The sequence below is a fragment of the Agelaius phoeniceus genome, chromosome 30 (assembly GCF_051311805.1).
Source record: "Agelaius phoeniceus isolate bAgePho1 chromosome 30, bAgePho1.hap1, whole genome shotgun sequence".
In the NCBI taxonomy this organism is placed as follows: domain Eukaryota; kingdom Metazoa; phylum Chordata; class Aves; order Passeriformes; family Icteridae; genus Agelaius; species Agelaius phoeniceus.
Genome location: NC_135294.1, coordinates 5673014 through 5696094, shown reverse-complemented (window position 1 = coordinate 5696094; position 23081 = coordinate 5673014). Strand labels below are relative to the sequence as shown.

The 23081-nt window shown below is 45.5% G+C and overlaps 1 long non-coding RNA gene across 1 annotated transcript in view; it reads right to left on the bottom strand.

The window, feature by feature from the left end:
- LOC143696183 (uncharacterized) overlaps positions 1–22844 on the bottom strand; it is a 33903-nt gene extending 11059 nt beyond the window's left edge. The window contains exon 1 of the long non-coding RNA XR_013185624.1: positions 22701–22844. This is a non-coding gene — a long non-coding RNA (uncharacterized LOC143696183). The remainder of the gene's footprint in view (positions 1–22700) is intronic.
- Positions 22845–23081: the final 237 nt, after the last annotated feature.

Below are 23081 nucleotides of genomic sequence, written 5' to 3'. Positions count from 1 at the left end.
CCACCCATTAATTTTAAACCGCGCTTATTGCGTCGCTTGGCCTTTCCGAGCACATCTCGCCCATCTGCAGGACCTGAGCACATTCCAAACGGGCTCTGAGCCCTGTCAGGGGAGGGAGAATGTGAGAGCTGAGCCCAGGCTGGTGAGGAGGAGCTGTTGGAGGCACCATCTGGATATCCCACATCCCGCCTGGAGCTGCTGGGGATGAGGGGAGGCACTGTTGGAGCGCTGAGATTCCTGCAGGGATCTCCACAGCTACGGCGGCTCCAGCGTTTCTGTGAGCTGCTGAAAAGGCCAGCAGGGAATTCTGGAATGGTTTGGGTGGGAAAGGACCTTAAAGTTTGTTTTTGACACAGGCAGGGGCACCTCCCTCTGTCCCAGGGGGTTCCAACCTGGCCTTGGACACTTTCAGCAGCCACAGCTGCTCTGGGAATTCCATCCCAGCCCCTCACCACCCTCACAGCAAGGAATTCCTTCCAAAATCCCATCTAAATCTCCCTTTTTCCAGTGGGAAGCCATTCCCTGTGTCCTGTCCCTCCATTCCATGTCAATCCCAGCCAGTGCTCTCAAATATCCCCCAGAACAAATGCTCATCAATGCTCTTACAAAGATCCTCATGCAAAAAAATAAAAATCCCATTTGTTTTCACAATTCCAATTTAATTTTTGGGAAATCTGCATATTTGCAGGAGGCACAATCCCCAGAAAAGTCCACCAGCCACTTCTCCATGGAGACAGACCTGCTAAAATAAAATCTCCACACAAAACTTCGAGCCAGTGTGGGGTGAGAGATGGGAATGTCCCATCCCTGTCATCCTCAGGCAAGGATGATGGAGCTGAACACGTTTCCAGAGAAAAGCCCCTGCCCAAAGTCATCTGGGCCTCTGGTTGGTGCTGAATGAATGGAATTTAGGACAAAAAGGATTAATTTGCTCCCCTGGTGGGACACTCTGTGGAGCTGATCCGTGTTGAAGCCAAGCTAAATAAATCCATTCTCCAAATTCTCAGAAACCCGACCAAAACTGCAATGGGCTTTTCATGGTTGCTTTGTGTTGATGTCAAATGTCTTTCTGCCACCCTTGGCCATTTCTTTGTGCCAATTAAAATCACAATCCTGGGCGGGAAGGGACCCACAGGGATCCCCCAAATTCCCACCTTTTCCTTGAGGGAATCGTCCAAACACTCCCGGGGCAGGTTTGGTTCTGAACGAGGGGAGAGGCAGAAACCGCAGCGTCTCCTGACAAAAATCTGCTCAATTTACAGCTCAGTTTTATGCACCTTAAACACTCTCACACTTCCAGCAAGCCAGGGACAAGCTGGAATATCTGGAATGAACCTCCAGCCCTCCTGAATTTCCCCAGCATATGGGGGAAAGCAGCTGCCAATCTCAGTGTACGTTTGATGAGGCAGCTCTGGAAAAATAGAGAGGAACTATTTTCTAACAGAGCCTCCAATGAGTCAATCTGAGCTCCAGTTTTCCACATTCTGTGACTAAATATTGGTTACACAAGAGGAATTTGGGCCCAGTTTCTCCAGTGCTGATCGTGATTTGCTCAATTAAATAATGTGAGGCTGATTTGTCTTTAATTTGTGTGTTTTGAAGTCCAGCACGGGGTCGGACGCGCTGATCCTTGCGGGTCCCTCAGGACAATCTCCAGTTCTGGGAGCTCTTTGAAGTGATAATGTTAATTTTTCATACTTGTTGCAGGAGCTGGAGGGTGTTTGAAGCCCAGCCCTGCCTTTTTTCACTCACTCCAGTGGAATCAGGGAGGTTTTGCCACGGAAAACAAAACAGATGGTGACAATCAGGCCATTCCTTGGGATTAGGGACAAATTCCACCATCCTGACCATCTTTTGGCCTGCAGGCCCCACAGGCACTGTGGGTGCTCATCTAAACCATTGTGCTAATCCCAAACTCTGGCAGGAATGATGGTTTTCCCCCAAAAACAGATCCCTGTGCCCCCTGAGCTCCCACTGTCCCAGGCTGCTCCAGCCTGGCCTTGGGCACTGCCAGGGGTCCAGGGGCAGCCACAGCTGCTCTGGGAATTCCATCCCAGCCCCTCTCCCAAGATTTCTTCCCCAAATCCCATCTAAACATGGAATCCTGGAATGGTTTGAGGGATCCCAAAGCCCATCCAGTGCCACCATGGTTCCCACAGTTTCTATAGACCAGGTGGCTCCAACGTGGCCTTGGGCACTTCCAGGGATCCAGGGGCAGCCACAGTGAGGAGGAGGAGGAGGAAGGAGGATGAGTGGATTTTTAGGGGGGGTCTTCGCAGAGAAAACAAAATTATTTCTGGAGGAAACAAGCTGCTGGGAGAGGGCTGGGAAGGGCAGAGCTTGAGACACGACAGCAAAGCAGCACCAGGCTCTGAAGATCTTTCAAAACCAGGATTTTTAAAAGTGGTTTCCTTCCCTGTGCATCCGCAGCCCAGAGCTGGAGTGCTCATCATGGATGGGGCTTTAATTCCATGACACCAGAATTAAATCAATGTTCCTCTGGCAATGCCATTGGCTCCAGGAGGAGCTGAATCAGCAGGGAGAGCGTGGAGGAGATGTGGAATGTGAAAATTGCCTTCTCCAAGCACCAAACAATGGGATCCCCCCAGCTAAAGAGAGGATAAGGCAGGGAAAGCTCATCCTAGGCTCCATTCTAGGCAGAACACCTGAGTTTTCAGTTAATAAAGGGCAGGAGATAACTGCTCCTATTACAAATAATTGCCAGGAAAAAGAATGAATCAGGCTAAGAAAATACAGGCCCATAAAAGCTCTTGTTAACATTCCTTCTCCGTGCTTATCATCAATTTTATACAGGGTTAAATATATTTTCTGGTGACTACCAAGGCAAGGCTGAGGATTAAAGAGGATAATGTACAATGTGATTTATGAAGTTTTAATGGAAAATCCCCATGGGTTGTGTATAAATCTTATTTATAGCTTTAAAAGTATGTAATATACTTATTGTATATTTAAAAAACTGTGGGAGTGCAGTCCCTGTCATAGTTAATCCATTAAAAAAAGCAACTCCTGAGGGGCTCCTGGGGATAAAGTGTTGGATATTTCAGAGGCTCTCCGTGAGTTCAGCAGGAAACGTCCAACACAATTTGGGCACTGGGGGGGAAAAGGGGAATCAGAGAACCCAGAGTGGCTGGGAGGAAGGGCTGGGCTCTTGGATTTGGGGGGTTCCCAGACAGAGGAAGGAATGATGGATCTGACTCCGTGTTCTCAGAAGGCTGATTTATTATTTTATATAATTATATTAAAGAATGCTAAACTAAACTATACTAAAGAATACAGAAAGGATACAGACAGAAGGCTAAAAAGATAATCATGAAAACTCGTGATTCCTTCCAGAGTCCTGACACAGCTTGGCTCTGATTGGCCAATAAATCAAAATATTTCACTCCAGAAACCAATGAAACAATCACCTGTTGGATAAACAATCTCCAACCACATTCCAAAGCAGCAAAACACAGGAGAAGCAAATGAAATAATTATTGTTTTCATTTTTCTCTGAGGCTTCTCAGCTTCCCAGGAGAAGAATCCTGGGCAAAGGGATTTTTCCAAAAATATGATGGTGACAAGGGCTGGGGAATTAAACAACCTGATCCTGGCCTGGGTAATCCCTGCCTGAGGCTCAGACTAAGATTCAGCCTTGGGTTTAGGTGAGAGGAGCCACCACAGGGCTTTGAAAGTCATCAGTGCAATGAGGGAAAATCTCCTGGGCCACCCAGGTTTGTTTTTTTTCCATGGGGAATGTTCAGCCCTTGGGCATCAACCCCAAATATTCCCATAGTTCCTAATGAAAAAGTTAGATTATCTCTTGCAAGATTAAAATCAGGCTTCATGAAAGATCCTGGTGTGCTGTGGGAGGCTGTGGTGGGTTATTTTTAATATAGGGAAGAATTCCCAGGCTCTGGCCGGGGAAACAAAATCCCTGATCTCATCTGAGCCAGGTACAGGGGACTGAAGAAGGGCGGGCTGAAAATTAATTTTGCTTATCTTTTGTTTTTTGTTTTCCTTGCAGTTTCTTAGAAGGATTCTGATAGATGGGAATCCCTAGATGAGACAATTGCAGCTGATGATTCATTCCCAAAGCGCCAAAATGAGCCAGCACAGGGCTTAGATGAGAGCACTGCACAAAATCAGATTTTTTTTTAAAGGATATTTAGAAAGAAAGGATGATTTCTTCTCTCCTAACACACTCAGATTTTTTCCTAATTATGTCCTGTGGCTCAACATCTTTGCTCTCAATGACAACATGAGGAGTGGAGCAGAGGAAGGAGAAACCTGTGGTTATTAATTGTGGTGGTGTTGAGGGTCCCCAGGATGAGGTGAGAGATGAGAATTGATTCCAAGTTTTCTGAAGGCTGATATTATTATATTATATTATATTATATTATATTATATTATATTATATTATATTATATTATATTATATTATATTATATTATATTATATTATATTATATTATATTATATTACAATACATTACATTATATTATTTTATATTACCATACAGTACATTACATTATATTATATTATATTAATCATATATCACATTATATTATAGTGATATACTAAAACTACAGGAAAGAAAGAGAAAGGAGGCATCAGAAGAACGAATAATAATATAATTCATGCAAAGAATGAATAATAAAATCTTGTGACAGACTCAGAGAGTCTGACACAGCTGGACTGTGATTGGCCATGAATTAAAAACAAGTCACATGCTAAGCAATTCTCCAAATCACATTCCTGAGGAACAAAACATGGAGAAGCTGAAGGTTCCTAGGAGAAGAAATCCTGGAAAAGGGATTTTTCAGAAAATATGACAGGGACAGAAAACCACATGAGGAGAGACATCCCCCACCGGAACTGACCTGCAGGGGTGAGGGGATAAAGGGAGTGAGGACATCCCAAATCCCAGAGGAACATCCCAAATCCCAGAGGAACATGAAAAGGGAATGAGGACATCCCAAATCCCAGAGAAACATGAAAAGGGAGTGGGAACATTTCAAATCCCAGAGGAAGATGAAAAGGGAGTGAGGACATCCCAAATCCCAGAAGAAGATGAAAAGGGAGTGAGGACATCCCAAATCCCAGAAGATGAAAAGGGAGTGAGGACATCCCAAATCCCAGAAGATGAAAAGGGAATAAGAACATCCGAAATCCCAGAGGAACATGAAAAGGGAGTGAGGACATCCCAAAGGAGCATGAAAAGGGAGTGGGAACATTTCAAATCCCAGAGGAAGATGAAAAGGGAGTGAGGACATCCCAAATCCCAGAGGAACCTGATCCTTCCCAGCCTTTGGATCTGCATTTTATCACTGTTCTCGCTGCCTGTTATCACTGCCTGTTATCAGTGCCCCTATCACTGCATCACCTGTGTTTCCCAGGACAGGGGTGATAAAGTTTTCCCAGGGAACTGCAAAAAAGAAGCTGGAAAAACAGCCTGAGATCCATTCCCCACCAAAAGTCTCTTACTGTTATCAGAGTAATCCTTGGGGGGCATCTCCAGTCCTTTGGAATTTAATAAGAGTAAATCCCAATAGGATTTTGTAGGGAGCGCATTAAATTCTGTATTTGTGATAGAAAACGATAACCTTTGTGTTTGTGATGGAAAATTATTCCCTTTCTAGGGCTGGAGCAGCAGAATTCAACAGTACAGCCAACATTTCCTATTACATTCATTACATTACATAAACACAACGTTCCTATTTTATGCGATGATTTAAAACCTTTTTTTATTTTTATTTTTTAATGCCAATGCTGCAGATATCGAAAAGATCACCCGTGTTTATCTTAGAAAGGGGGAAAATACCAAGAAACAGAGGGGGGGGAAGTGGGATGAAATATACCCTGGAGGAAACAGAATGAAAATCCCTGAATATCCCTTAATAACTTATTAGGACAAAAAGAGTTTCTTTCAATATCACACTGAGGTATCAGGAAAAACAAGAGTTCAACTAATTCAGGAAATTTGGTTGGAATAACTTAATAAATTGAACTCCTTAATTCTTTTGTTGCAGGGGGCATTGTCACCCCTTTTCTCTCCACCTGTGATGCAGAAATAGTGAATCCCTGAGGGATAAGAGCCCATTTTGCTTCCAATTGTGGAAATCCTTTGACAAAGGCAAAGATTTACTATTGGTGTCAGTCCTTTTATCTAGGCTAAGACACAAACACAAAACCTGCAGCTGGAGTAGGAAAAAAAAGAAATTTTTTTTTAATTGCTCCATGAAAAACAAACAAACAAACCTCTCTTAACAGAGGAATTTTGTTCTGAAAACCTGGCTCCTCTCTGTGTGAGGAAAACGTCGGAATCGCAGTTTCCCGTGTTATCAGACAATTCCCAAATGGCCCCCAGGGTACCTGGAGCATCTCAGCGGAGAAACAGAGAAACAGCTCCGTGGCTGCAGCCTCTGCCAGGGCAGCAGAGCCATGAGGGACACTCCATTCCTTCAGCAGGCAGAGAATGGAACACAAAACCAAAAAAATATCAATGTGCACGCCTGTGCAGGGAGGTGAGAGCCAAACACCCTCCTGGAGGTGCCACAGAATACAAAATCATGGAATATCCCGAGCTGGAAGGGACCCACAGGATCTCTGAGTCCAGCTCCAAGAGTGCTCCAAGTGCTGGCATCAAAGGTTTTTCCTCACAGAGCTCAAAAGTAAAAATTTTTTTCAAGGGGTGTTATTTGCTTTTGTGTCTTTGCTTCTTTTGTCAGAAATGCATCTCTGAGCTTCAGTCTCGCCCTGGTTCCTAAATGATTTTAAAAATGGGATGCAGCTCATTATTAAAATAATATAATGTAACATAATAGAATAAAATAAATAAAATATAATAAATATACTATAATATACTATAATATACTATAATATACTATAATATACTATAATATACTATAATATACTATAATATACTATACTATAATATAATATAATATAATATAATATAATATAATATAATATAATATATAATGAATATAATATATATTTTATATATATATATATATATAATATATACATTATATATAGAATAGAATAGAATAGAATAGAATAGAATAGAATAGAATAGAATAGAATAGAATTCAGATGTCTGAATTTATCTGGGATTTTCTGATGAAAAATAACCCCCGGATAACCCCAAGCAATTGGACATTTTTAAATGTTTGTTTTCTGAGTGTGGGAGCATCCTCAAACATGATTTCAGAAAGCAACCAGCTGTGGAGGGAGGGAAGTGGCAAATTCTTGGAGTCCTAAATCAAGGTTTGATTTCTTTGTAAAACACAGCTGAGAGCTCCTGGGGACATTCCCAGGCTGAGGGAAAATATTCCAGCCCCGGTTCCCCAGGATGCAAAAGTTGATTTTCAACCTGATTCCTCTGGCCTGCCCCTAAATAAGAAATAAAAACTCAGATGAGAGGTTTTTCTCATGAGTTTGAGGAAGATGGCACCAAAATTCACACCTTGAGTGAATGACATTAGTCAAAAGAATGAAGAAAAACATTATTCAAAATCTGTGAAAAAAAATATAAATTTAACTTGGAAGGCAAGAAGAATAAGGTAGAAATGCCAATTGTTCAGGACCTGAATTCTTTTGAATCTGAAAAACATGGAGGTTAAGGGCCCTTTAAAGAATATTTTTAGGATCTCAATGGCTTTGGGATGTTCCAGAGAATAAACCTCAGGCTCCACAAGAAAATGTGAGGGGGGAAAAAAAATCCCTGTCAAGCTCTCCCCAATTACTGCAGCAGGAGGAATTCCATTAGTAGGGATTTTATTTATTTATTTTTTTAATAAATAATCAGCATTCTGTGCATTTAATATTTTGCTGCTTGGTTTCCAGGAGCCGTTTCTTTCCCAACAATGCCCTGGCTGCCAAGAGGACGCAGAACAATCCTCATTAGCTGTGAGGAGGGAGGGCTTAGAGAAGGTCAAACCATGGGCCATGACAATGCAATTATGCTCCCTGCTAGAAAGGTCACTTTTCCTCATCAGACTAATTACCTCGACAGGATTACATTCATTTCATGGATTTTAAGGCAAAAAACTTCGGCAGTGCCTTGACCTGTTTAATTCCAACGCTGCCTTTGGCCTTCTCTTCCCCAAAAAAAAAAAAATCTTTCTTGGGGCAGGGAAAGAGCAAAAATGTTCTACCAGGGGGAAGAAAAAAAAAAAAAATCATCAAAAATGGAACAACAAAAAACAGCCGGGGAGAGCTGTAATTAAAAGTTAAGGGAAAAGTGATTTTGCAGTTTCAAGACTCTCGTAGGTTTTGTTTTTGTCTCAAAGGAGACTTTGTGGGGCAAAAGGCAACAGCAGGAGGACGTGGAGCTGCTGGAGAGTCCAGAGGCCATGGAGATGCTCCAAGGGATGGAGAAGCCCTGGAGCCAGGTTGGGAGAGCTGGGATGGTCCAGCCTGGAGAGGAGAAAACTCCAGGGAGAGCTCAGAGGCCCTGAAGGGGCTCCAGGAGAGCTGGAGAGGGACTGGGGATGAGGGATGGAGGGACAGGACACAGGGAATGGCTTCAAACTGGGAAAGGGGAGATTTGGGTGGGATTTTGGGAAGGAATTCCTGGCTGGGAGGGTCAGGAGGGGCTGGGATGGAATTCCCAGAGCAGCTGTGGATCCCTGGAAGTGCCCAAGGCCAGGTTGGAGCCCCCTGGGACAGTGGGAGCTGTGGGACCCATGGTGGGGCTGGATGGGCTTTGGGGTCTCCTCCAACCCAAACCATTCCAGGATTCCATGGGCAGGTTTGGGATGGGATTTTGGGAAGAAATCTTGGGAGAGGGACTGGGATGGAATTCCCAGAGCAGCTGTGGATCCCTGGAGAGGAGAAAGCCCCAGGGAGAGCTCAGAGGCCCTGAAGGGGCTCCAGGAGAGCTGGAGAGGGATTGGGGACAAGGGATGGAGGGACAGGACACAGGGAATGGCTTTCAACTGGGAAAGGGGAGATTTGGGTGGGATTTTGGGAAGGAATTCCTGGCTGGGAGGGTGGGGAGGGGCTGGGATGGAATTCCCAGAGCAGCTGTGAATGCCTGGCTGTGCCCAAGGCCAGGCTGGAGCGCTCTGGATCTGTGGAAAGTGTGGGGACCCACAGTGGGACTGGATGGGCTTTGGGGTCTCCTCCAACCCAAACCATTCCAGGATTCCATGTTTAGATGGGATTTTGGGGAGAAATTCTCACCTCAGGGTGGGCAGGGGCTGGGGTGGAATTCCCAGAGCAGCTGTGGATCCCTGGCAGTGCCCAAGGCCAGGCTGGAGCGCTCTGGATCTGTGGAAAGTGTGGGACCCATGGTGGGACTGGATGGGCTTTGGGGTCTCCTCCAACCCAAACCATTCCAGGATTCCATGGGCAGGTTTGGGATGGGATTTTGGGAAGAAACATTGGGAGAGGGGCTGGGATGGAATTCCCAGAGCAGCTGTGGCTGCCCCTGGATCCCTGGCAGTGCCCAAGGCCAGGCTGGAGCCCCCTGGGACAGGGGAAGGGTCCCTGCCCATGTCAGGGGTGACACTGGGTGGGATTTGAGGCTCCTTCAACCCAAACCATCCCAGGATTCTGTGACTTTCAAACCAGCCCAGAGCCACAGGTGGATCCTTTAACTTTCTGTGAGCAGGGAAGAAAAATAAAGATTAAACACAGAAAAAAACCCCAACTTTCATCAGGGAGGGATTGATTTATTGCAGGCTGCTGAAGAGAAGAGGCTGCCTGGGACAAATTCTCAGTGCAGCAAACACACCAAGCACTTGTTCCTCATTCCTGCAGCTGCTTTTCCCTCTCCAGAACACCTCAAACAATCAGAAATCGCTTGTGCTGCTGCTACAGAGCGAGCTGCGCTGCGTCTTTGCTCCACGGAGCCCCCGAAACAAAGCCCGTGAAGAGTCTCAGTTCTCTGTGCTTCTCACCCTGCCCTTCCTCAGCAGCAGATTGAGCACAAAAATAAAAAAAAAAGACTGAAAAAATTAAAAGTCTCTGATTCCTCTCGCTGCAGCCAGGACTGTATTCATCACTCTGCAGTGGTCCATGGCCCAATTCCGAGGCTTAACAAGTGCAAAGGGGTCACAGTGGAAGAGAAAGAGGCAAATTCAGACACCTCTCCCCAGCTCAAGGAATTCGCTCTGCTTGTGGTGAATTAATTAAAGAAACTCCTCTCCCGAATATTCTTCCCTCTCAGAGTGCTTAAACTTGTAGATGGCACCCATGACACACAGAAAGTTTGCCTGAATCACCCTGAAATCCCCCCAAAGTCCAGGCCCTGCTTTGAGCCCTCTGACAACAGAGGCTCAGCCTTTGCTGCTGCTCCTTCTTTGCATTTTAGGGTCGCTGCAACATTTTAATTTTAGGGTCTTTCTGAACCATTTTCACCTTAGGGCCACTCTGAACTGGTTTTGTTCTGTTTTTGCACCCTAAAATCCTCCGTGGGCCCAGCCCAGGCCTGTCCCTGGCACCCCCAGCCAGAGTGACAAAGCCCTGGTTTATCATGGGTTTATTCCATGATTTCGGAGAATATTTAGGTTGGAAAAGAATAATTAGGTTGAAAAAGAATATTTAGTTTGGAAAAGACCTCCAAGGCCATGGAGCCCAGCCATTAACCCAGCTGGGTCAAGGCACTGTGCATAACCTGGCAATTATTACATTAATATCAGTTTGTCAAGGGGTCCAAGGCCACAAATGAAATGAAAATGTTATTAAAGGAGCGTGGAGCCACCTCTTTGAGGCACTTAAACCTTTTCCCTCTAAATGGGAAGTTGATTTACCCTTAAAAACCTCCAACAATTCCCTTCTAAAGCACAGACAGGGCTGTGCACAGGGAAAGGCTGCAAACAAATTCGGTTTTATGAAGTATAAGTAGCTCTCATGTACAGAGAGAGCACAAAACCACTTCTCCTCCTCCCAAAGCTCCCTCTAGGCCAGGAATTTGGGATCAGTCACGTGGAGAAGCCCTGATTTCGACGGTTCCACACTCCTGGAAAGGGCAATGGGTTGTTTACAACCCTCCCTGGCACCACACCACAAGAGAGGAGGAAAAACAGGTGAGGGCAGGGCTCCCATAAATCATCAGAGCTCAACTCCTGGCCTGCTTTATCCCATCCATCACAAGAAAGGAGAACCCACACTCGTTTCCCGCGTTAAAAATACGGTGGAGGAGAACTCCCTCTCATCCCAGTGTGACACGGCCGCCATGCCATAAATGTGTCAGCTCTCAGATTGTTTTTAAAGTAATCTTTAGAGCAAGTTCCCATCCTGATTTATGGCAGGGAGAAAATGCTGGGCAGATACAGCCCCCAGAGCCAAAGGGAGGAGGAGGAGGAGGAGGAGGAGGAGGAGGAGGGGGTGATGGTTCTCCTGATTTTTCAGGGTTGGGAATGGAAAAATGGGTCAGGACAAGAGGACATTGAGGAGGGAGAGACAATTGGCAGCAGAGCAGGTCTTGCATGTTTTGAGCAAAGCATCATTAAAAAAGTCGATTCTCTGTGGGGCACTGAAATGGCCAAATTAAAACCACAAATGAAAAAGGTGAAACTCGGCCCAGGCAAAATGGGACAGCCTGGAAATGTGGCCAGAGGTGGCGCAGGGAGAAATTTTGAGGAGTGATTTTACAAAATCCGTTGGAAATTTGTAGTCCAAATCTTTTAAAACCTTAGAGCTGCAGACTTCTGTACACTTGGCCCTTCTGGAATCACGCTCTCCATCCTCCCTGAGGGAGGAAAAAATCTAAAATTTGCTCTCTAGAAGCAAATCAAGCCCTGTGAAATGCATCCAGGGAGAGCAGAGACCCTCTGGACAAAAGCTGCACATCAGGGCAACACAGCCAGGTTTGGTTTTTAAATGAGTTCTAAAAATCAAACCAACTTAAAAGGAAAAAAAATAAAATTGCTATCGGGTGCTGCTTCCACACAGAGGCCACACAAATACCCAGAGATTTCTTTCATTCCAGCGCCGTTTTCCTTGAATTTCTGTAATTATTGTTGTAGTGAGGAACCATTTAATCAACCCTCCCCATAAACAGAGGTATTTTTAGGAGGGAAGAAAAAAAATATCTGAGTTCTCATTCCCCATTTCCATTTCTGAGGCGCCACCAATTTACATTTAACACCAACTATAAAAGACACCCGAGGAACACAAGAGTTGTTTAGTCATTGGTTTAAGTCTGGATTCCTTCTTTTATTTTCTTTCTTAAAATTATTTTTTTTTTTAATATCAAACTTCTGCTTTAATTAGCAGCAAATGTAGGACACTTAGGGCCTGAAATGAGGAGGCCTCCGTGCTCGTTTCACTGGAGCAGCGTGGCCCTCAAGTATTAATTAAATCTTAAATTGCTTTCTGGGGCAGAAGGGCTGCTCTGGTTTTTCTGGTCACAGGAGCATTATTGAAAACAGGGCCTGGGCCGTGCCCAGAGACGTTCCTGAATCCATGTGAGCTCCAGAAAAGTGTGAATTCAAAGTCAAACCTCAATTTTCCCCTGAAAACCCACGCTCCGAATTTATAAATGTTGGAGGGATTGAAGCAGCCAGAGAGGAACCAGTGAGGATGAGGCGGGAGCTCCAAGGGACCCCAAAATCTGATTTGTTCAATTATTTGATCCCAGCGAAAAGAGGTGGGGACAGGGTAGGCAAAGGATGAGGGTGATAATGGGTAATGAGGCTGGATTTCATTTACACCGAGATCTTCCTGCATGCTCAACCTTAAAATAAGTTTAAAATAGTCAGAAACGGCCTTAAAATAGGTAGAACCAGGCTTAAAATAGGCAAAAAAAAAAAAAAAAGCTCCAATAATGGTTTTTAGCACAGGGTGCTCCCTCAAATCAGGGCTGGGATTTAAAGTCACTCCCAACCCAAACCATTCCCTGGATAGATTTAAAATTTAAGGTTTAAAATTCCCAAGGTCTCAGAAGATTTTGGGGCCCACAGGAGCTCAGAGCCTGGTTCAGAAAGGCTCAAGAAGGGCAGGATTTAGGGAAATGACTTATTCCACCTGACAGAGCCTTTCATCATCTTTATTTGCCAGGCTGGAATTCCAGAGCTCATCCCAGTCACCTTCCCAGGGCTGCTGAGAGGAAAAACCTGCCCAGGGAAAATGCATTTGTGAGGCTGAACTGAGCCCAGGGTAAGGATTTCACTGCTCCGAATGTGATGGATTTGTGGGAGTTCTGCTGAGCTGCAAAAAAATTAAAAAAAAAAAAAAGGAAAAAAAAAAAAAAAAGAAAAAAGAAAAAAAGGAAGAAAAAAAGATGGATTGGGAAGAGCTTGGAAAACTTCCAAAGCAGCACAGGGCAAACACAAAGTTCACTGATTTGTGCAGGAGCCGCCACTTTAATGTTTCAAGTTGATTAGGAGCAAAAATTAACATTTCATGAAAGCCTCTGACAGGAGCCAGGAGCCTTTCATTAAACACAAAGTGTGTAATTAGTGATACTAATGATACCTGGGGGCTCTTTGTGCACAGTTCATTCCGAGGGAGATGGAACAGGGAAACACCATTTGCACCCATTGTTGGCAGCTGAAAGCGCTAAAATTCCCAGTTTCTTTTCCTAATCAGAACCAAACTCCACTTTTGTAAACTTTAAACATTCACGAGGATGAGAAACCGGAATCCCAACAACCTCCCTGTATTAGCCTGGAAAAATGAGGGGCAGACCCCACAAAACCCCTTCCTGTTTAAACCACACAAATGCTGGCGTGTTTGGGATTCGTTCCCATCAAATTTGTCACTAAAATTCCCAATTTCTTTTCCTAATCAGGACCAAACTCCATTTTTTTTAAACTTTAAGCATTCACGAGGATGAGAAACCTGAATCCCAACCTGTGGGACAACCTGGGAAATGAGGAGCAAACCCCACAAAACCCCCTCCTGTTTCTTGGTGTGCTTGGGATTCATTCCCATCAAATTTGTCACTAAAATTCCCAATTTCTTTTCCTAATCAGGACCAAACTCCACTTTTTGTAAACTTTAAACATTCACGAGGATGAGAAACCGGAATCCCAACAACCTCCCTGTATTAGCCTGGAAAAATGAGGGGCAGACCCCACAAAACCCCTTCCTGTTTAAACCACACAAATGCTGGCGTGTTTGGGGATTCATTCCCATCAAATTTGTCACTAAAATTCCCAGTTTCTTTTCCTAATCAGGACCAAACTCCACTTTTGTAAACTTTAAACATTCACAAGGACGAGAAACCTGAATCCCAACCTGTGGGACAACCTGGGGAATGAGGAGCAGACCCCACAAAACCCCCTCCTGTTTCTTGGTGTGCTTGGGATTCATTCCCATCAAGTTTGTCACTAAAATTCCCAATTTATTTTCCTAACCAGGACCAAACTCCACTTTTGTAAACTTTAAACATTCACGAGGATGAGAAACCGGAATCCCAACAACCTCCCTGTATTAGCCTGGAAAAATGAGGAGCAGGCCCCACAAAACCCCTTCCTGTTTAAACCACACAAGTGCTGGCGTTTTGGGGATTCGTTCCTATCAAATTTGTCACTAAAATTCCCAATTTCTTTTCCTAACCAGGACCAAACTCCATTTTTTTTAAACTTTAAGCATTCACGAGGATGAGAAACTTGAATCCCAACCTGTGGGACAACCTGGGGAATGAGGAGCAAACCCCACAAAACCCCTTCCTGTTCAAACCACACAAATGCTGGCATGTTTGGGATTCGTTCCCATCAAATTTGCCACCAGATTTTCCCCATGTGACAAACTCTGTGTGAAGGGATCTCGACTCAATCACTTCCAAATCAGTCCTGCCTTCCCCTCGAGTCCTTGCGCGCTCATGTTTATGGAGAAGTTGCAGCCATGAGGAATTTGCTGGCATCAGCCTGAGCCTTCTGCTCGTGCTGCTCTTCCCTTCAGATCCCATTTTTCCACCCAAAATGTTCCTCCTGGAGATTTGCAGCTCACGGGGGGGGAATGAAAGCCCAGGAATCCATGCTCACATCACACAGCGAGGGACGGGAGGAGAGGAAACACCTCCGAGCTGTGCCAGGGGAGGTTCAGCTTGGATTTTGGGAGGATTCCTGCGGGGAAAGGGTTTTCCTGTTCCTCTGGGGATTTAACAACAAAGGTGGGACCTGGGGACATGGATTGGGGTGAACTTGGCAGAATTTGGGGATTTAGCTCTCCAAGGGGGTGGGCAGGAGAAGGATGGGACAGCACAGACCAGGAAAATCAAAATATTCTCTCCCTGGATCACCACATTGATGTCTTGAGCTCGCTTTCCAAAGCTTAATTTAACTGCATTTAATTTTTAATTTTAAATATAGAGGAAAATGGCAAAATTTGTGCTACCCCGACTTCTTAGTGGATGCACTTCAGATATTTTTAAATCTTCTGCACACGCCTGTTTATTTATTATTGTATTCATATATAATATTATTATTTATTACAATGCAATAAAAACCTTTCAGTATTTATCGTTCAGGTATTTTGCAGGTCATCTCCCAAATTTTTACATTTTTTGGTCCAGTACATGCAAAAAAATCACACAGAAACACTGAAAATGGAAGAATCACCTGCATTTACCTCATTAACTGAGTCAGAGCAAGCACCAACCTGTGTTTTGGGACTGTCTTTTCCAGTAATCCAATTCCCAATGATTTACTGCAGGCACAGAGACAATTCCCAGCTACCGACTTCAATCCTGCAGGATTTAAACCTAATTAAAAGTCCCTGAGATTGTCAGCCTCGAGCTTGGCTTTTTTTTTTATTTCTCTTAAATGCCAGGAGCAGCCAAATGAAGCCAAACAAGGGCCCAAAATCAGCTGTGTGAGTTTGGAATTTCAATCATTTCCACTTCCCACTTTTCCTGCGGTGCATTAGGCACATGTTTAAGGTTTAAAGTGAATTTTTTTTGGGCCATGTGTGTCAAAAGGCAACGGGTTGGATTCAGAGTGTTGCAAAAGCAGCACCTGGAGAGGGATGGTGGAAGGTTCAGCCCTTGGAAATTTCCAGAAAACGGCAGCAGATGGGAATTGATGGGGCCCTCCTTTGACCTGACAGCAGGAATGGGGGATTTGGGCTCCTCTCAGCTCCGGGGTGAGCAGATCCACCCTGAGCTGTGCTGACAACACCCATCAGCTGCTCGGGGTTATTTTCCTTTGTTTTGACGCCCCCGGACTCTGCAGAATCCATGGGAAGAAAAGCCGGGAGTCACGTGCCCGGGCAGGGATGCCAACCTGTCACTCTGCCTCCTCCAGAAAATTCTCCTCCTGCTGATGCAACAAAGGGGAAGTGGGCTGGGGCCAGGAGAATTTTCCATTTGCAGCTCCCGGATTCCGGGTGTTTTATCCCAGGGAGCAGGGGAGTGACAGCTCCATGCAGGGTTGCATCAGCAAAGGCTGAAAACGCTGTTTTCTTTTTTTTTGGTGAAACATCGTGGAATCAGCCCTCCCGCTCAGCTGAGTGGGAGAAAAACACTGCCAAGGTTTCAGGGACTGAAGGAAGATTTAGGATTTTCAATTCCTCCTAAGGAAGGAAATTTTGGAGGTGACGTTTTTTTTTCTGTTCTCCATCCAACAGACAAAATACCTACAAAGGGCATAAATATTGGAATTTAAAAACAACAGTTTGCAAAATCCCTTAAAAACAATTCACCAGCAACAGGGAGGAGCACATGGGATCTGGGATTTCACACTCAGATCAGGGATCTGGGATTTCACAACCAGTTTGGGGGTCTGGGATTTCACAACCAGTTTGGGGGTCTGGGATTTCACACCCAGATCTGGGGTTTGGGATTTCACACTCAGATCTGGGGTTTGGGATTTCACACTCAGATCAGGGGTTTGGGATTCCACACTCAGTTTGGGGGTCTGAGAATTCACACCCAGATCAGGGATCTGGGATTTCACACTCAGTTCTGGGGTCTGGGATTAACCACACTCAGATCAGGGATCTGGGATTCCACACCCAGATCAGGGGTTTGGGATTCCACACTCAATTTGGGGGTCTGGGATTTCACACCCCAGCTCGGGGATTTCTTTTGGAATCAGCACAGTTCCCACCCCCAATTCCTTCCAGGTTTGATGGGTGAACCCAAACAACTCCAACCCCACAAAAACCATTCCAGGGGCTAACAGTGAGCCTGGAAGGGGGGAAAGGACAGGTCACACCATCAGAAGTGGGGTTGTGGCAGAGTGCATCCTCAAAGGGGCAATTTTGCTGATGAAAAGTCAATTTTGGAGATGAAATCCGGGAAACAGAGCCCGGCTCTGTCATGGAATAATGGGATTGGGTGGGAAAGGACCTTAAAGATGATTTCATTCCACCCCTTGGACACCTGCCCCTATCCCAGGGTGTTCCAAGCCCTGCCCAGCCCGACCTTGGGCACTCCAGGGATGGGGCAGCCGCAGTTTCAGCACACCCTGAGCTCCAAAACTGAGCAATTCTATTTTTCCTGATTATCTCCCTCCTCCCTCCCTCCCTTGCCCTCACCAGGGCTGGATCCACGATGCCCAGGCCAGGTTGTCCTCACTTAATCCAACCCCCACCCACCTTTCTGTTGGGTCCTTGGTTGTTTTCTGAGAGCTCCTGCCCCTGATTTCCAGCACATTCCCCCAAACCTTCCCCCCCAGATCCAATTAAATCTCCTCCACTGGGTTTTTTTTTGGTTTTGTTTTGGTTTTTTTTTATGGCTCACAGCTCTCTGTTTTTGCAGATTTTCACAAACAATTTATTTTTCACAGCACCTCCAAGAGATAAAGGACAAAACGTCCGGATGACGAAGAGCAAATGGAGGGAAGGAGACTTTTAATGGTCAGGGGAGACCCCTAAGCTGAGGTGTTTCATTTCCAGTGTCCTGGAATGCAACGCAGGCAGTAACAAACACCCAAATCCAGGTTTTCCATCACTTCCCAGCACGGCTCTGATTGCCCAGCTCTTTTTGGGGCTGGAATATGCAAACCAAGAGCTTTTTTTTTTTTTTAATTTTTTTTTTCCCTGCAGTGCTTGGGAGGCTTTGAATGGAACTGGATCTGCCAGGAGAGAAATCTCTGCAGCATCACTCATCCCCCCACCCCTTGCAGAGCATTTCCTTCCAGGCACAGCAACTCCCTCCAGCAATTTATTTCAGTCAGGACAGGCATTGCTGGGAGATGAAATTTATCCCCATAAAGAGATCCAAGACTGGTCCTCTGAGCAATTTAGCTCCTGTTTGGAGGCTTTAAATGGGACCTGGAGCACGTGCTGACAAGCCAGACAGTAATTCCAGACCTCGTGTGCTCTGTTGTGCTGTTTTCCATTCAGTGTGATCACATTTCCAGAAAAAAAAAAAAAAAACAAAAAAAAAGAAAAGGAAAAAGAGAGGATTCTCTCCAACGGTTGCTAATTTTAGGGGGTATTTAAACAATCACCTGCAGAATCGTTTGCTCTCCCAGGGGGGTTAATTAGGGAAGACCCTGCAAAGGCAGGGACGCGGATTCCACTGCAGCTGAAAGGAGGGAAAACACTAAAATTGATCAGCAGCGGGAACTTCCCCCCTGAAATCTGGAGAAAGGCAGCATCTAAAGCTCAGGGGCTTTAATTACCCCCGTAATCAGTAAATCTGGTTAAGGAAATAACGATCCCTGCTCTCAGGGTGGCTGGCCCAGAGCAATCCTTTGGATTTTTTGTCATTATCAGTGGATTGTTGTGCTCGAGGCTGAAGATTTGAGGGGAGGACACTCAGGCTGCACCAGAGGGGTCATTGCCAACGCCCTGTCACTGTCACCCAAGTGTCCCCAGGTTCCAGATCTCCCTGAGCAGGCTCAAGCCCCTGCACAGGGCAGGTGTAAGCTCAAAATGTTGGATATTTACGGAATCCTGGAGTGGTTTGGGTTGGAAGGAACTTCAATCCCATCCAATCCCAGCCTTGCCATGGGCAGGGACCCTTCCCACTGTCCCAGGGGGCTCCAGCCTGGCCTTGGGCACTGCCAGGGATCCAGGGGCAGCCACAGCAAATCTGGGAATTCCATCCCAGCCCCTCCCCACCCCTCATTCCTTCCCAAAATCCCCTGGGATGGTCTCAGGGCTCTTTTCCCACCTGAATTATTCACGACTCGCAGCCATTTCCTTCGCTTGTTGATTTGTTTGGGACAGAACCAAACAAGCTCTGCTGTGATGGAGTGAAATAAAACCAGGCTCACTGCAGGCTGATTGAATGCACTGCTGAAATATTCCCTCCAATCTTCAGCCTCTTGGGCCCCTCCCAGCAGCAGCAGCACCGCAGAGTTTTCCTCCCCAGGCTGTTCCCAGCCTCCTTCCTGACCCTCTTGTGCTGAAATTCAGCCAAGGAAGCAGCAAAGGTGGGACAGGAGGAAGGAGCAAAGCCACATTTCTGCCTGTAGTGTCACCTCTAGGGGTGTTGGCACTGCTCTGAGTTGGGATCAGGGCTAAACCCCAATCTCAGTCTCTCTAGGGAATAGAAAAAATAATAATAGAAAAAAACCCCCTGAGCCTCTCTAGGGAGGCTCAGGGTTTTTTTTTTCTATTATTATTTTTTCTATTATTATTTTTTCTATTATTATTTTTTCTATTATTATTTTTTTATTATCACCCATCCCTGCAGAGCTGCTTTATCCTGGCCCTTCCTCCACACAAACCCTCACCTGGGCACAGGTGAGCTCCCAAACCCAGCAGCTCATGCAGCTCAGCAGAAATTAAACCATTTTTTTTTTTTTTTTAAACAGAAGAATCAGTCTGAGCCTTTCCTGGATGTTCTCCAGGTTCCCCAAAACTAACTTTGGGAGAAAAGGTTGAGTTTCAGACTCTTTTGCAATCCAACCCTTTCTTCCCCAGAACTTTCAACCTGAGTCAAACAAAAGCCTCTCATTGTGTTATGGTTACATCCTAGGCTAAAAGACACCTTTTAACTGCACCTAAAATTTTGAAAATTTTAGAGGGTTTAGAGGGTTTTAGACTCTTTTGCAATCCAACCCTTTCTTCCCCAGAACTTTCAACCTGAGTCAAACAAAAGCCTCTCATTGTGTTATGGTTACATCCTAGGCTAAAAGAGACCTTTTAACTGCACCTAAAATTTTGAAAATTGTTTCCCTCTTCATCTCTGCAGTTCAGAAAATTGCTGGAAGTGACTCTTGCTGTCAGAGGAGAGCAGATGCTCCGAGGGCTTCACTGAGCCCCCTCTCCACCCACCCGGACCTGCCACCACATCCCAACCCTCTCCACTTCCTGCCATTCCTTTCATTCCTTTAGCCAAGCTGCTCTGGAGTGCGGGGGGGAGCTCGGTTCTGGTGTTTTTTTACTTCTCCTCCCCGTGTCCTTCCAATTCTTCCCCTCTCTCTCCCCCGTCCCCGCCACCTCCACCTGCTCCCACCGCTTTCCTCTTTCGGCAGCTCGGCTGATAAACACAAATGTTTGTTCCAAGTTCACCAGCCAAAAGCTCTTAATCATTGATGGTGGGGGTGGCACGGAGGGAGGGGAACACTCTTGAGGAGTTTTGGGGCAAAATATTTGAATTTTCAGCTCGGGAGAGGCATCTCTGCCCCTTCTCCTCCACTGGCGTGAGGGGTGTTGTGTCCTTCCCTCTGAGGCCCTTTGAAATTCCCGGCCTCACTGCATCCCTTTCCTTCAATTTAGAGAATTTTAAGGAAATTTCTGAGATTTAAGTCTTTCAAAGCCACCAAATTTTCTGCCAATAAACACAAATGTTTATTCTAAGTTCACCAGGAAAAGCTCTTAATCATTTATGGGGAAGGTGGGATGGAGGGAAAGGAAGACTGGGGGAACAATTAGGGGGCAAATTGTGGAGTCTTGGGGGAAAATTGTGGAGTCTTGGGGGAAAATTGTGGAGTTTTGGGAGCAAATTGTGGGGTTTTGGGGGCAAATTGTTGAGTTTCCAGCTTGGGAGAGGCATCTCTGCCCCTTCTCCTCCTCCTCCTCAGCACAAGGGGTGTTGTGTCCTTCCCTCTGAGGCCCTTTGAACTTCCCGGCCTCACTGCATCACTTTCAGGGAATCCCTTGGGATTTCAAGGCTTTTAAAGCCACCAAATTTCCAAGCCAGGCCCAGCACTGGCACGTGGTGCCTTTGATCCCCACGGATTGTGGAGAGTACTCGGGAGCAGACAACAACCCGCGTGCATTTTTATTTTGAATTCATTAAAACCCAATTTCCAAACAAGCAGGGCCACGAGCAAATATCAAAGCCCACAGTGAAGACGCTCTCGAGGGAGGCAGCTCAGTCTGAAGTGTCCTTTAGGTAGAGCCTGATGGCTTTGATAGCTGCCCATATTTGATCAAATCAAGCTATTGATCCTTCCCACGAAGGCCCAGTCCAGGCTATCAGTGCTGCAAGAGCAGCACAATAAAACCCCGCTCCTTTTGATCTCTGCTCGAGCATTTCATCTTGACATTTGTTAAATGTATCAGCAGATTGCTTCCAATGAGAACAGGGCTTTAAAAGCTTACTGAGAAAGCAAAGCTCCCATAAAAAAAAAATTTCAACTTTTACATTTGTTAACTTTTCCATTTGCTGCTTTTCATTAAGTGCACGGCCCAGCCAGGTATTATTATTATTATTACCAATTCCATTTTAAGCAAGATGGGTGAGACTGAAATGGATTGCTAAATATAAATCCTTGGCTCCATTCTCACGGGTGGTTTTTGAGGAGGGTTTATCTGCTGCTGCACCTTTGCAGTCAATCACTCCTGGGGGCACCTCCCGACCCCAATCCAGCAGCAGCAGCAGCGAGGTGAGGGCAGAACATCCCCGAGCAGCACAGAAAGCACAGGGCAAGGCTGGAAAGCAAATAAAGAGAGGGAAAGGGGGAATGGAAGGAAGATTTTCCATCATCTGATATTCTGTAATCAGCAGGACGGGTTGTTGTCACAGTGACGCCTCTGCAAAGGCAAAGAAAGGAGCAAAATATCCAATTTTATTGCTGTTATCAGGGGGTAATTGGGTTAAAGTGAGGAAATGTGTCCCAGGACAGGGCTTGGAGCAGCCTGGGACAGTGGGCCCTGCCCATGGGAGTGAGGTCTGAAAAGAAGTGGAAATGGGATGTGTCACAGACATCTTCTATGGAAAATCCTTCCCTTCTGAGAAGCTGAGAGGCCTCAGGAACAAAATGTACCCAATGGTTATCTGCTGCTGTGGAATGCAACAGGTGGATCTGGGATTGGGCTCATGTGGTTGTTTCTAATTCATGGCCAATCACAGCCCAGCTGGCTCGGACAGAGAGCCCGAGCCACAAACCTTTGTTATTATTCTATTCTATTCTATTCTATTCTATTCTATTCTATTCTATTCTATTCTATTCTATTCTATTCTATTCTATCCTTAGCCAGCCTTCTGATGAAATCCTTTTCTTCTATTCTTTTAGTACATTTTTAATGTAATATATATCATAAAATAATAAATCAGCCCTTCTGAAACATGGAGTCAGATCCTCGTCTCTTCCCTCACCCCGAGACCCCTGTGAACACGGTCACAGGGATGGGTAAACAAGACAACAGAAATGTTGATTTTCTGGAGAAACCAACAGCATGGACTCGATTTTTCCCTTCCACAATTCCAGATTCCAGCTGGTGAACTCTGCCTGAGCTGCCCCACACATAAACCTGGTGTGGTGATAAACAGGCACATTTTCTTTTTTTTTTTGTGGAAAACAACACCCCAGGTGACCTCCAAGGCTCCTTAAATTAAGAAAGAAGCACGCAGAGACCTGTTCCACTCACCCTGCACCCCTCCCCTGAGCAGACTCACCTTTGGAAGCAAATGGCTCAGAATTACTCCCAGGGCTGTGTGGATACATCTGTGGGATTTCAAATACCATTTCAAGGCCTCGGAGAAACAGTGGAAGCTGCAGGAAAGCACCCTTGAACTCCTGATGTTCCCACACCATTAGGAAATTTTCTGAGAAGATTGAGGGGAAAAAAAAAAACCAACTTAGCGAGTAACTTCTGCTCAAAGGTTTCCTTTGCTGCCTTTGTGGTCAGCAAAGGAGCCCTGCTGAACAGAGATCAGGCTGAAGGACTCAAAACAGGAGCACTCAGGGGAGCAGAAAGAGAAAAAGGCAAAAAAAAAAAAAATTAAAAAAAGCTCTTTTCCCTTCCCTTGAAGCTAAGTTTGTAACGGTGTCGGAGA